At 37.8% G+C, this 12013-nt stretch overlaps 1 protein-coding gene across 2 annotated transcripts in view; it reads right to left on the bottom strand.

The window, feature by feature from the left end:
• The window catches only part of HS3ST5 (heparan sulfate-glucosamine 3-sulfotransferase 5), a 293703-nt gene extending 282482 nt beyond the window's left edge, over window positions 1–11221 (bottom strand). For both annotated transcript variants that reach the window (XM_023503177.2, XM_003769372.3), the window contains exon 1: window positions 10093–11221. The gene's annotated coding sequence lies outside the window, so the exon portion shown is untranslated. The remainder of the gene's footprint in view (window positions 1–10092) is intronic.
• Window positions 11222–12013: the final 792 nt, after the last annotated feature.

The following is a 12013-nucleotide window of genomic DNA, read 5'->3' as shown; positions in this document are numbered from 1 at the left end:
CTTAGTCTTTCCTTGCTGGAACTTCAACCCAATTCCACTTCCTAAACACGATTGTTCTTCAGGGCTTTGTCCTTGGTCCTCTTCTTTTTGCTTTATATAATCTCTCTATATGATCTTATTAAGTCCCATGAGTTTAATTATCATTTTAATTCAGGTCTGTATACCCAGCCCTATGACCTCTCAAGCTCCAGAGCTCCAATCCTACTTCAAAATCTACTTATTTGACATTTCTATCTGAATGTCCTAAAGGCTCAAAATCAACATGTCCAAAAAAAAAAAATACCATTAGCTTTATTTGAGTCCTCTCCTTTTTCCCCTACCTCAAATCCTCCTCTAACCTTCCCTATTTTTTTTAAGGAACCAGTCATCCTTCCACACTTTGTAATCTTGGAGTAATCTTGACTTCTCACTGTCACACATTACATATATCCAACTAATTACAAAGTCTTATCAATTTTTTCTCCATAATAATTCTCACAATACCCATGCCATTCTCACCATTCAAATTACCCACACCCTTTTCCAGACTTGTATCACCTCTCTCCTGAAATATAAGAGATTGGACACCTAGCTTTTAGTTTCTCCAGTTTCCCAGTTACTTACACTTTCCCTACTCGCAACTCCTTTTTTGCCTAAGACTTACAGGATATATATATATATATATATATATATATATATATATATATATATATGTAAAATATACCTACCTACATACATATACACACACATATATAAATAAATACATGTATATATATATATACACACACACACACATATAGGGCATATAGGTATATGAAATAGCTATGAAAATCAAACATTTACTGATAATAAATCATAATTTCATGACCCCCCCCCCACATTTAGTTATGAGACCCTATATGAGATCTTGGCCAACAGCTTAAAAAGCTGAACTCTACAGAACTGCCAAAATAATCTTTTTACATTTGTCCATGCAATTTCCTCCTCAAGAAAGCTCAATGACTCTCATTTCAAGGGATAATGGACAAACTCTTCCACTTGGTATTTTGCTGTTGTTTGGTCATTTTAGTTATGCTCCACTCTTTGTTATGCTATTTGTAGTTACCTTGACAAAAAATAATAGATTAGTTACCATTTTCTACTCTAGCTCATTTTACAGATGATAAAACTGAGGTAAACAGAGTTAATTGACTTGTTCAGGGTCACATAATAATAAATATCTGAGGCTGGATTTGAACTCAGATTTTCCTCACTCTAGACCCAACACTCTATTGACTGTGCCACTTTGCTGTCCACTTGACATCTGAATTTCTTCATAATCTGATTTGGCTTCAATTTTTTAGGTTTAGTACATACACATTGTTCTCTTTCATATATGATATTCCAGCCACAATGATCTATCACTTAGTGTGTTATTCAACTTTCCTTTTTCATGCATTTGCACAAGCTGTTCCCTAAAGGTATCTTCACCTCTGCTTCATAGAATCCCTGTCTTCTTCCTAGACAAGAACATTTTACATCTCTTATATCAAGTCTTTCCTGAAATGTTTAAGCATTTGTATTTGTTCACTCTTGCTCAAATCATTATGTGTGCACTTATTCACTCATTGAACTTAACATTAGAGTTACTCATTGTAACTCATTGAACACAATGGCTTTTTAAATTTTTTGTTGTTGAATCCTGGGCACTAAATATAATGCCATACAAAAAGTAGATGCTTAACAAATGCTTGTTAAATAGGCTCAGTTAAAGGAAGTTATAATAGTTTAATTTTCAAGTCCTCTACTCTGCTTCCAGGAGATGAAGAGAAAAAAAAAAGAGTATTCTTTTAATTCAAGACTTGAAATGGTCCAGGACATGAAATCAGATATCTAAGTCAAAAATAGACTTATTCAAACTCAAACTATGCAGATTCATGGTTATAGATTCACAGTCACTGCAGTCCCCAACTACATTCTTCTTTTGGGGAAGAACAAATCAAGAAATTAGAAATTGTTTCTAGGTACTCAGACTGCCTCCTGGTCTAACCAAGATTTGGGGAAGAAGAAAACTCCAGGAAAGGGATTCTAGTAGATAAAGTCTATGAAAAAAACAAACAAACAAAAGAGGTGCATGAGTAGTTTCAAGGACCTATGGAAACATTTCATTCTTTTGCATTCAATGTTTCTGTTTCCCTGAAATAAAAACTGGCCTCAGTAATTCAAAAAGCACAGGCTCTGAAGTCATAAAAGTTAAGAGACCCTGAGTAGGTTTAAATTTTAAGCAATGAAAATTACTATCTGTGTGTTCTTGTATAAGTCACTTACATCTCAGTTTCCTCATCTTGAAAATGAATTCATCAAACTAGATGAAAGCCAAGATTTGTAATCTAAAGCATTCTTGGGAATAACAATTTTCTTTGACCTATTGTCCTACTGAACATATTTCAGCTCTGAGAAAATAGGACAATTTTGGCATCTCAGAACACTGGATAAAATTTCATTAAATGAGAAAATTCTATTAAAATCAAAATGACTGATCAGAGTAAACTAATAATTCATATATGAAATCGATTAAACTTTATCATACCCTTCCCTTTAAAAGGGATCAGCAACTCATTTAAAAGTAATCTCTTGTCTTTCTTCAACTCTATTAATTCAATTTAATCAATATTTAACCTTTCAATAAACTGTCAAAACAAATTGTAGTTTCACTTTTCTGCTTAGAAGCATTTTTCTCATGACAAGAGATTATTGCCATAGTAGCAAGGGAATATCACAGTACAATTGTCAACTCCTTGAAGTTGAAAAAATCAGGTATAAAAACACAAGAGCAATTTTTCAAAAGTGATGAAAATAGTTTGGCTACCTATTGTTTTATATGTTTATTCATTTTTTGGGGGGGGGACTTTAGAAATATGCAATTCCACAAAAAACTTGAACTTCTGGCTTAAATTGCCATTGTTTAATTCCAGTGAGTATGATTTTCTACTAGAAGCAGAGTAAGACATTTAAACTCGGCAACTTTCTTTTATTTTATATGAGAAAATTAAAATGTTAGAAAAAAGTAGCCAAAATACTTGTCCAAAATGCATTTAAATTTGAATGTAAGATTCAAATATTAACTTTTTGCTTATTTTCAGATCCTTCTTTCTTCAAATTCCATCTGGGAAAATAACTTTCCATCGACATATTAATCATAATAGTTCACTGTAAATCTTGCAAAATAGCACTTAATCCTTAAAACAACACTGCTGTTTTAAACAGCCCCTCCCTTTATATGATAAAGAAATTTGAGAGGATAAGTGACTTTTCCAGGATCATAGAGCTAGTAAATATCTGATCTCTCTTTAATATAATATGCTACTTTTTATGGATGCCATTTCATCAGTGCCAGTACTCCCTCTATTGATGTAGACTGGAACTCCTTTTTAACTTAGCAGATGGTCTTCAAGAGTTGCTATGGCCAAAACATTCAGTACTTTGCATCTAGTCTCTCCAACCATATATATGCTAGTTCTCACATAACAGATGTATGACCCATCACTGGGCCTATATTCAGTCTTTATAGCTGTTTGGTACCACAAACACTTGAAATTCACTGAGAATTCATTTGAGAACCCCAAAATGACTACAATAAGATTTTATTTGAGAATATAATCAGTTATTAGATGAGAGTATGGTTCAGGTTTTTTATAAATTTCTTTTTAGATACCCAGAAGAACTAATACACTCTAATGTTAAGTGTAATAATTTAGATATAACACCAGTTTCTTGTTTTACTAAATTCTAATCTGGAAGAAATTTTTAAAAAAACACGTTTTTTTCCTCCTAGTTGTAATAGTTTCCAATAAATTAATTTTACAATTGTAGAATTAACAGTCTTGATTAAAGATTCATGGCACATTTTTTTAAACTTTTTTGTTCAGTAGTTCTTGAGCAATAAGAACTAGCTATTTCAGAATTATCCACATCCAGAATTATTGGAAACTTCTAATTAACTTGAATTAGTTAGTTGGAGTCATTTAGAATTACAATAAAAAGCATTACAGTGACATTCTAACAGCCACCCAAATAGATCCCCAAACTGTACTCATATAGCAGGATTGTTAATATTTATGACAGCACAGTTGTTTTTTTCTCATTAGTATTTAAAAGATTCAGTTACTTAATGTTAATTATTTCTTCATATGATTTGAAAAAAAATAAAAACCATAATTAGAAGCAGTCTTCTTGCTACTAACTTCTAAATTTAAAATTTTTCATCATTTTATTCAGTCTCTCTTCATTCCCCACCCCTAATCTATGTCTAGGCCCTCTAACTCATAAAATGTTATCCTTGTAGAATTTAACTACACAGTGATATGACCATGAATTAAAGGAATGTGTTCATTTGAATATAAGCCAAATCTGAAAGCCTTACCATTACATAGCAATTTGAGCTTTTCTCACCTTGACTGGAAATGTTTAGAAGGATACCATTTAACATAAGGTGAGGGTAAATGTTCCATCTTAATTTGTGACACAGCAAATTTTCTCAGCAAGTATTTTTATTATAGATGAATTATTATTATATGTTATGACCTAGTAAAAATTATGCATTATGAGGATATTATTGGGATTGTAAAATATCCCATATCATTTGAACTACTTTAAGGTTCTCTAGACTATTAAACAATTACTAAATGGGACTAGTCCTTAAAGTTAAAACTTGAAGCTGAACCTTAGGAAATTATCTGTAGTATAGTACATTAAAGATTACATTAAGTTATAAGGTTACTGCCTTCTATTCATTCTCTAGTTAACAGTGTCATTTCTTCATTATGACTTGTCTATGAAAACCTCATTATAGGCTAAAGATCAGCCACCTCAGCTCTTGAAATTAAAAGTTAGCATACTCCTTCCTCATCTCCCCCATATTTTTTGAGTTCCCAAATTCATGTACAACCCAAATATTTACCTTTAAAGGTAGTCAATTATTCACAACAAAAAGTAAGAGCTTTTTCTCAGAATTGTAACCAGTGCCACAATCATGTGTAAGAAAGCTTTGGTTGCCATTACTATAATATTGGAAAGGAAGGGGAAAGAAAGGGAAGGAAGGCAAGGAAGGGAAGGAAGGCAAGGAAGGCAGGAAGGCAGAATACTTGATGTAAACTTTGCATCTTATCTGTGTGCTTCACCACACCCTTCCCAGTATAAAGTAAGTTCCAAGAGAACAGGTGCAATGATTTTTTTTTTCTTTATTGCCTCAGCACTTAGCACAAATATCTGACACATAGTGGGTCCTCAGGAAAAGGTTTTCAAATCAATTTGCTTTCATTTTCCCACTAACTTGTCACAGGCAAAAATCCTTTCATCTTAGCCTCAGCTTCCTTCTTAATGAAATGAGAGAATCAGATTAGAATTCAATGGTGTTAAATTTAAATAGAAATGAAATGGGGAGGGACTGTTGTTTGTCCTAGATATTTGAAGAAGACCAAGGACATCACATCTTAAATGACGAGTTGGATTTAAGTGAGGTAGAGTTGAAAAAGTCATCATTTTCCCTCTCTGTTCCAGAGTCACTGTGCCAAGACAAAACTTAGGACAATTAGTGACAGAGTGGGGTACATTGGGTGACCTTGGCTTCTTTGATGTCTGATTAAGCTCCCCATTGCCTACTTTAACCACCTTTATGGTTGCTGGAACAAATTGCACTTGTCGCCTTATTCTGCCAGAATAGACATCCCCATGATTCCAGTAATTTTTAAGGCCTGTTGACTATGTCAACTTGTTTTAGCCGATCTGCTAAGATTTTACCCAGGTGTGGTGGGTGCAGCACATCCATGGTTTGGAGCTGCAGGTGAGAACTGAGTGCCAGGTAGGCATCAAAGGTGAATAAGTAGTCCTGAAAAATGCCCTCACCCCAGAGGTATTAGTCATCTCTAAACACTGCACACACAGGGGAGGGATAAAACCAAATAATATATAAAGATTTTTGCAAGATGCAGATTGACTAAGAAAACTACATTTTAACATTATCTATATTCTGTTATACTCACTATTTTGTTCATTATTTCCCAAATGCATTTTGATCTGGTTCTTTGTACTACAGATGTGGCAGTAGTACATAAGTTCATGTTTGCCATCTTTGAACTAGGTTATCTCTAAATTCCCTTCTAGAATTGCCATTCTATGCTTCTGCCTTTCCTTTGTTTAGAGCCCTTTTATAGATAATGGAAAATTAACACGTTATCAAATGTTAAACAACAGTAACATTGCTAAAATAACTCTTCAATTGAATAGCAAATTGGATTTACAATCTTCTTTTGTTTTGTTGAACTTCTGCTTGTACATTACGTAGAAATCCAGACAATTTTATATACCATGGAGCCCACAATTGACAATACAATGTTTTTGATGAGTTTTATTTACTCGGAAATCTTTGTCCTTAGATCAGAATTTCCAAATGTGGCTTTTAATAACTCGTTTTTATTGAGCTTCTGCCCTAAAGGTTAAGATATCATCATAATCCATAGAAACAAAGATTGATCCTAACAAAGCAATGATGAGAACAAGAGTCAGCAAAATTTGTCCACAAAGATTTGTGTACTAGATTCCTGTTAAAGAGTGATTGAACTTTTGCTATCTGTAGTGGCTTTATAATCTGGAGACTACAATATCAGAGTTTCTCAGTTTGTCACAAATTAGATATAATTAAAACAAACTTTTAAATCTTCTCTTGCCCCTTTTAACAAGGCAGGCCATGAGTTAGGAAAAGGTTGATTTGTAATGAATACTTTTCTTACAACTTTTAATTTATAAGTTCTTTTCTGAAAGTACTTACATTTCCTTAAAATTAATAACAGCAGGCACAATAATAACAAAAGTTTAAAGAAAACCCCATTCATACTAAATCATACTAATCCTAATGAAACTGTGATCATTTAATTTTAGAAGTTTCTAGAATCAAATTTTGTGAAGAAACTTAATTATAAAAAATAAAAACAAACCAGTGGTATATCTATAATTGTATTATAACTTCACTTCTAGGTTCCAATACTAGGATTGTTATTCATAGTATATAAGGAGTAATTGAAAAATAATTATTACAAACCATCACCATACCTTCCCCTCCCCCAAGTTCCTAATATATACTAATAACTAAGAAACTATTCTGCAGGTGCTTCTTACTTTCATGTTACCCTGAGGAGTAATTTTATTCATGAATGATATTCTTAGAACAGAGCCAACCCTGACAGGCAAGATGTTAAGAAAGATTCTAAAGACTCTTCAGTTAGTTTTCTGTTAAGCACTTCCTCCTCTAACAAATACTAAACAATACCCATTAAATCAGATTACTCATTAGCATATAATTGCATAACCTTTAAAGTCTTATGTAAACATTCACATTCTGAAATTGCAGAGAGATGAGAAAAGATAAGGAGTAATTTTTTCAACTTTAGAGCTTCATTTTTCAATGCAATTAGAACACAAATTTATTCATAAATGAGAACAACTGACACATTTGGACCAGTGACAGTTCAGAATGGGACTGATGAGTACCAGATTAAGCTGTTTGTGTGTAAATGTTTAGTATCAAATATTTTAATGTTAAATCAGAATTTAATACATAATAATTTAATTTTTATTTATTTGAATCATAAAAATGAGCACAAACATGAATTTCAAAGAAATATAACTAATTTTCTGAAACTGGATCACATATAGTATAAGTGTAGAATGATAAAATGTATTTAATATTGAGACCAAAATTGAATAGGATATGTCACGAATGATTTGTATTCATTCATTCAACATTTAATCACTTACTAAAGGATAGTTACTGTGTTTAATAGTAAGGGGAATGTTTGAGAGTTTTCCCCCCAAAGTAGTGTATCTATTATAATGTTAGTAACCCATTTTCAGGCATTTTTCAGTGAGGAAAGGGCTAGAGATTAATTTTTTTTAAAACTTCCATCTTTTAAAACTTTTAATGATTCTCTCACAGCACCCTGAATAGTGCTTTGTATATAGTGGATACTTTAAAAAATCATTGAATGAATAAAAATTCAGGAAGCAATAAGGTAGTTCATTCAAAAGTAACTAAGTTGAGTTATTAGCAACTATTACTCTGATTCACATATATTAAAAACACTATAAACAGATCATTCTAATTGAAGACATTAAATTTAAGTACTGAGGTCATACTTGACCTAGAAAAAAACTGTAATCTGAGCTCATGCTGTGAACCTCCATTTACTATAACCCTCACAATTTTCCATGAAATCTGCTTAGTAGTCTATTTAAAAAGATTCCTTTAAATTATTAATAAGCAACATTATGTTTCATTTGTATACACATTGAAAAAGAGTGCTGTAAAATTGACCAAATGTAAATTGAAATATATCAGTAGAGTTTTTGTTCTCTTTTAAGGCTCTCCAAACTTGTCTTAAAGTTCAACCAACAATTCAGATTTCTTGACAATATCTTCTGGTACCTTGAATAATCAACTAATAACTTCTTAATGGAAAAGCACCAGATGATTATTCTGGTAATCCATAATTAATTGAAACACGGGACATCTTAGAAACAATTGAGGAAAGGAAGAGTATATATTTGGGACATTTTCTTCTTTAATGAATCATAGGGAAGAAATATTTGGGTAACTAAAATGGAATTTGGCAGAGGCAGTTGATATCCAATAGACCTTTTTTTTTTTTTAATACAAGGGGGAAAAGAAAAAACTTTTGTTACCCAGTATCAGTAAATGTCTTCTAATTTTTTCATCTTCTCTTCATTTCAAAAGGAATCATGTTTGAACTAATTTGTAACTTGGATAACATTTCTCAGTTGTTCCCCATAAGCCCTGAAAAATACTAAAACTGCTGAGCAAAGCCATTTTAGAATCAACAGCAATCACTAGCTTTAGATTACTGCCAACAAATCAAGTAGAGTAGTTTAGAAAGGACAACCTTCACAAAAAGGGACCTGCCCTACTCTTGCCTTATAGTCCCTGCCCCCAACTTGTCCCTTCTGATATTTACTCAGCAGAGTTCACATAAATCAGAGAGGAGTTACAGCGCAATTAAATGTATTCTTGATGTAATTTGATTTAAAGCACTTTGCAAATATTAAAGCTACCCTTAAGGGATCAATATTTTCTACTGAGAAACTGGCATTGTTATTATTATTATGTTTAAAAGTAGGAGTGAGTAAAGGCTCTCGAGGGTAGTGGAGCACCCTTCATTGAACAGCAGATGTCTGGCTGACTTGCAGAGAGCGAGCCTCCAGCGTGTAGGGACAACTAGGGTCAGGTGGCTCCTGAGTTGATGAAGAAGCACTTGCCCGCCAAACTGCGAAGTTTCAGTGGGAATCCTCAGGTAAATGCATACACATCCAAGACTCGGTGTTCCCTTTTCTACATCTTCTACTGCAAACCTTAAGCAAGGCTGTTCCCTCAGGTCACAGGAGCCAGAGCCCTAGCACTCTTTTCAATCAACTCTCCCCAAAGCATCCATGAGGATAGAAAGAATAAAATGCAATGGTATTGCTTCAGCCATCAATCCAATATCTAGGGAAGATTGGGGGTTGTGGGCAGTGGTTGCGTGTATATGTGTGTGAGGAGTGAAGATATTTGTCTCTTTTTTCTGCCCTCTGCCTGTCCTCTACCTCAAAGCTGAGAATTCACTTCTTCTCTAAAGAACCGAAGTCGAAACTCCTCTGCAATCATATTCAGCAAACAACCCACAAAGGTTCCAAGCCACTTAAGCTCCCCAAATGTGATTGTGGTATCACGCTTTTGCATCAGTCTCCAAGCAAACCTTTCCTCAAACAACCCCAAACCTAGCTAACAGTACCTTCTGTACACAGCGTAACGCCCTTCTCTCTTACACTTGTGTTACTCGAGCCACAGAGAAACCTGCCTAAAAGTCCTCTCCTGGGCAGCGCCCCCGGAAACCAGCCCCCAGAAAGGGCCCACGGGATTAAAGTCGGCAAGACCCGTTCAGCTCTCGGGATTTTTCTTGGCCACTACTCTCTCCTGGCTGTCCCTTTCCCCAATTTAAAAGGGATGGTGAATGGTGTAACTACCCGACCCAGCCTAGCTAGCTACTGCTTGGCAGAGACTTGGTGGTCTCAGCCTGACTCACTTACCGGGCATCCTGAAGCCACTGCCGCTGAAGGAAATCCGAGGTGGAGGCGGGCAGCCGGACCGGCAGGCGGGCGATGGACTCACTAATGCTGTGGCCGTCTGGGTGGAGGGCAAATATGTGGCTTTTGTGGCCAGGCTCCTAAGTTGGATGGCTTGTTTCTGAGATTGGGAATTCAGTTCATCAGAGCGCGAGACTGAGTGAGTCAGTGAGTGACCGAGTGGTGATGTGTGTATGTATGAGCAGGGAGAGACACGCAGGCAGAGAAATATTGGGGAGGGAGGGAGGCGGAAAGGAGGGAGGAGTGAAGGTGGGAGGAGCGGGAGGAGGAAAGTAGTGGAGTTTAGGATGCGTTTCCTGCACTTCCCAGAGAGGCAGAGGCCAGGTGCAGCTGGGCGCGTTACCGCGGCTAGGACACGGCAAAAGCTGGCTCCGGAGTCCCAGTTCCAGTTCTCCCAATGCCTTGTGACTGTGCGCCGGAGAAGGTGCGCATCCTCGTCTCCGCATATGTACCCTGCGCTGTCCCCAGACCCTGCGCTAGGAGGGGATAAGACCCTGTTCCGCAGTGACAGCTGAAGGAGCGCCCTCCCAGATCTCGCCTCCACCCTCTCAAAAAAAGAGCAACAGTCAAAGCAGCTTCTGGGTGGTTTTCTTCTCGCTTGTAGCCGGCGCCCGAGAGCCACTCAGCGAGCTCTAGGCTTACGGGGCGCTCCCCGTGGCACAGCCAGAGCTGAGCTGAATCAGGCGCCGCCCGCTCCCTCTTGTAAGCAGAGCAGCTGCGGCCGCCGCCACCATCGCCTCCCGGAGAGGCGCCCAGCTGCGTGCGTGTCTAAGCGAGTCTCTTCCTCTCCATCACTCCGAGGGGCACACGAGGGAAGCGGGGTCCCAGGCGGCCAGCTGCAGAGTGGCTGCTGTCCACACCCCTTCCTAAGTCTTTCCCCACCCACCCCGCCCCCAACCCTCTTCTACCCTCTTCTCCTGCTGCTACGACTCCTTGGTCCCCAAAGACAGCGGCTCGGTAATAGCAAAAAAGGGCGGAGGAGAAGGGCTGGGAAGCGCAGGTGTCTCCAGAAGAGAGACACAGGCACACCGAGACACCGAAAGAGCAGCTTGCTGCAGGGGGAGGGCAGGGCCCTGGGAGGAGGAGAAGGAGGAGGAGAATTTACCAGGAGGAGGCGGCAGCCGCGACAGAGGACCTGAGGCTGCGGAGCTACATCGCGTCCTCTACCCTGGGCGCTGCCTGCCAAGCTCCAGGGAGCAGCCGGCAAGCTACGAGTGGGGAGATCTGAGGGCAAAGGAGGACTCTTTGGGCGCATGGAGATTATCGGGCGGGGTGGGGAGGTGCGTGAATCCTAGTAGTCAACGACCCCGATAAGCTAAAGGTCCGAGGGGACTAGCACACTGAGGAGCTGAGGTCACTTCATTCTTTTTTTGTGGGGGAAAGAAGGTAGAAGCAAAGCTGCAAGTAGAGGGCATCATCGGAGGAACGGACCGTGGTAGCGGAGAACGCTGAGCGCTCCCCGGCTGCTGCAATGACTGTGGGAGTCTGTCCTCAGATCCCCTGCGGTGCTCAGCGGGAATTGTAGGGGGCGATCACTGCCGACACTGTGGGGAAACGACCCCTCTAGGAAGGATTTGTCTTCTCCTAACCCCTCCAAAAAGCCTAATCAGAGAGATTAGCTCACGTTTCTAATTCAGTTGGTCTCTCTTCATCCCCTTTATCTCCACCTCGTTTCTTCGGCGAAATGATGTGTTGGTGTGTTATTTAATTTACTCGCTGACAGATTTAAATGATTCCAACGGATCCACGGAGACTTTTCTATTGCTGGTCTCCCTCCCCCATCTCCTACCTCCTTCAGCCCGTAACCACTACTGCTGACCCCCAACCAAAGTTTCTCTGAAAACAATATTAGTAACATATCATT

Source organism: Sarcophilus harrisii, chromosome 4 (assembly GCF_902635505.1).
Source record: "Sarcophilus harrisii chromosome 4, mSarHar1.11, whole genome shotgun sequence".
Taxonomy (NCBI): Eukaryota; Metazoa; Chordata; class Mammalia; order Dasyuromorphia; family Dasyuridae; genus Sarcophilus; species Sarcophilus harrisii.
This window is presented reverse-complemented; position numbering and strand designations above follow the sequence as displayed.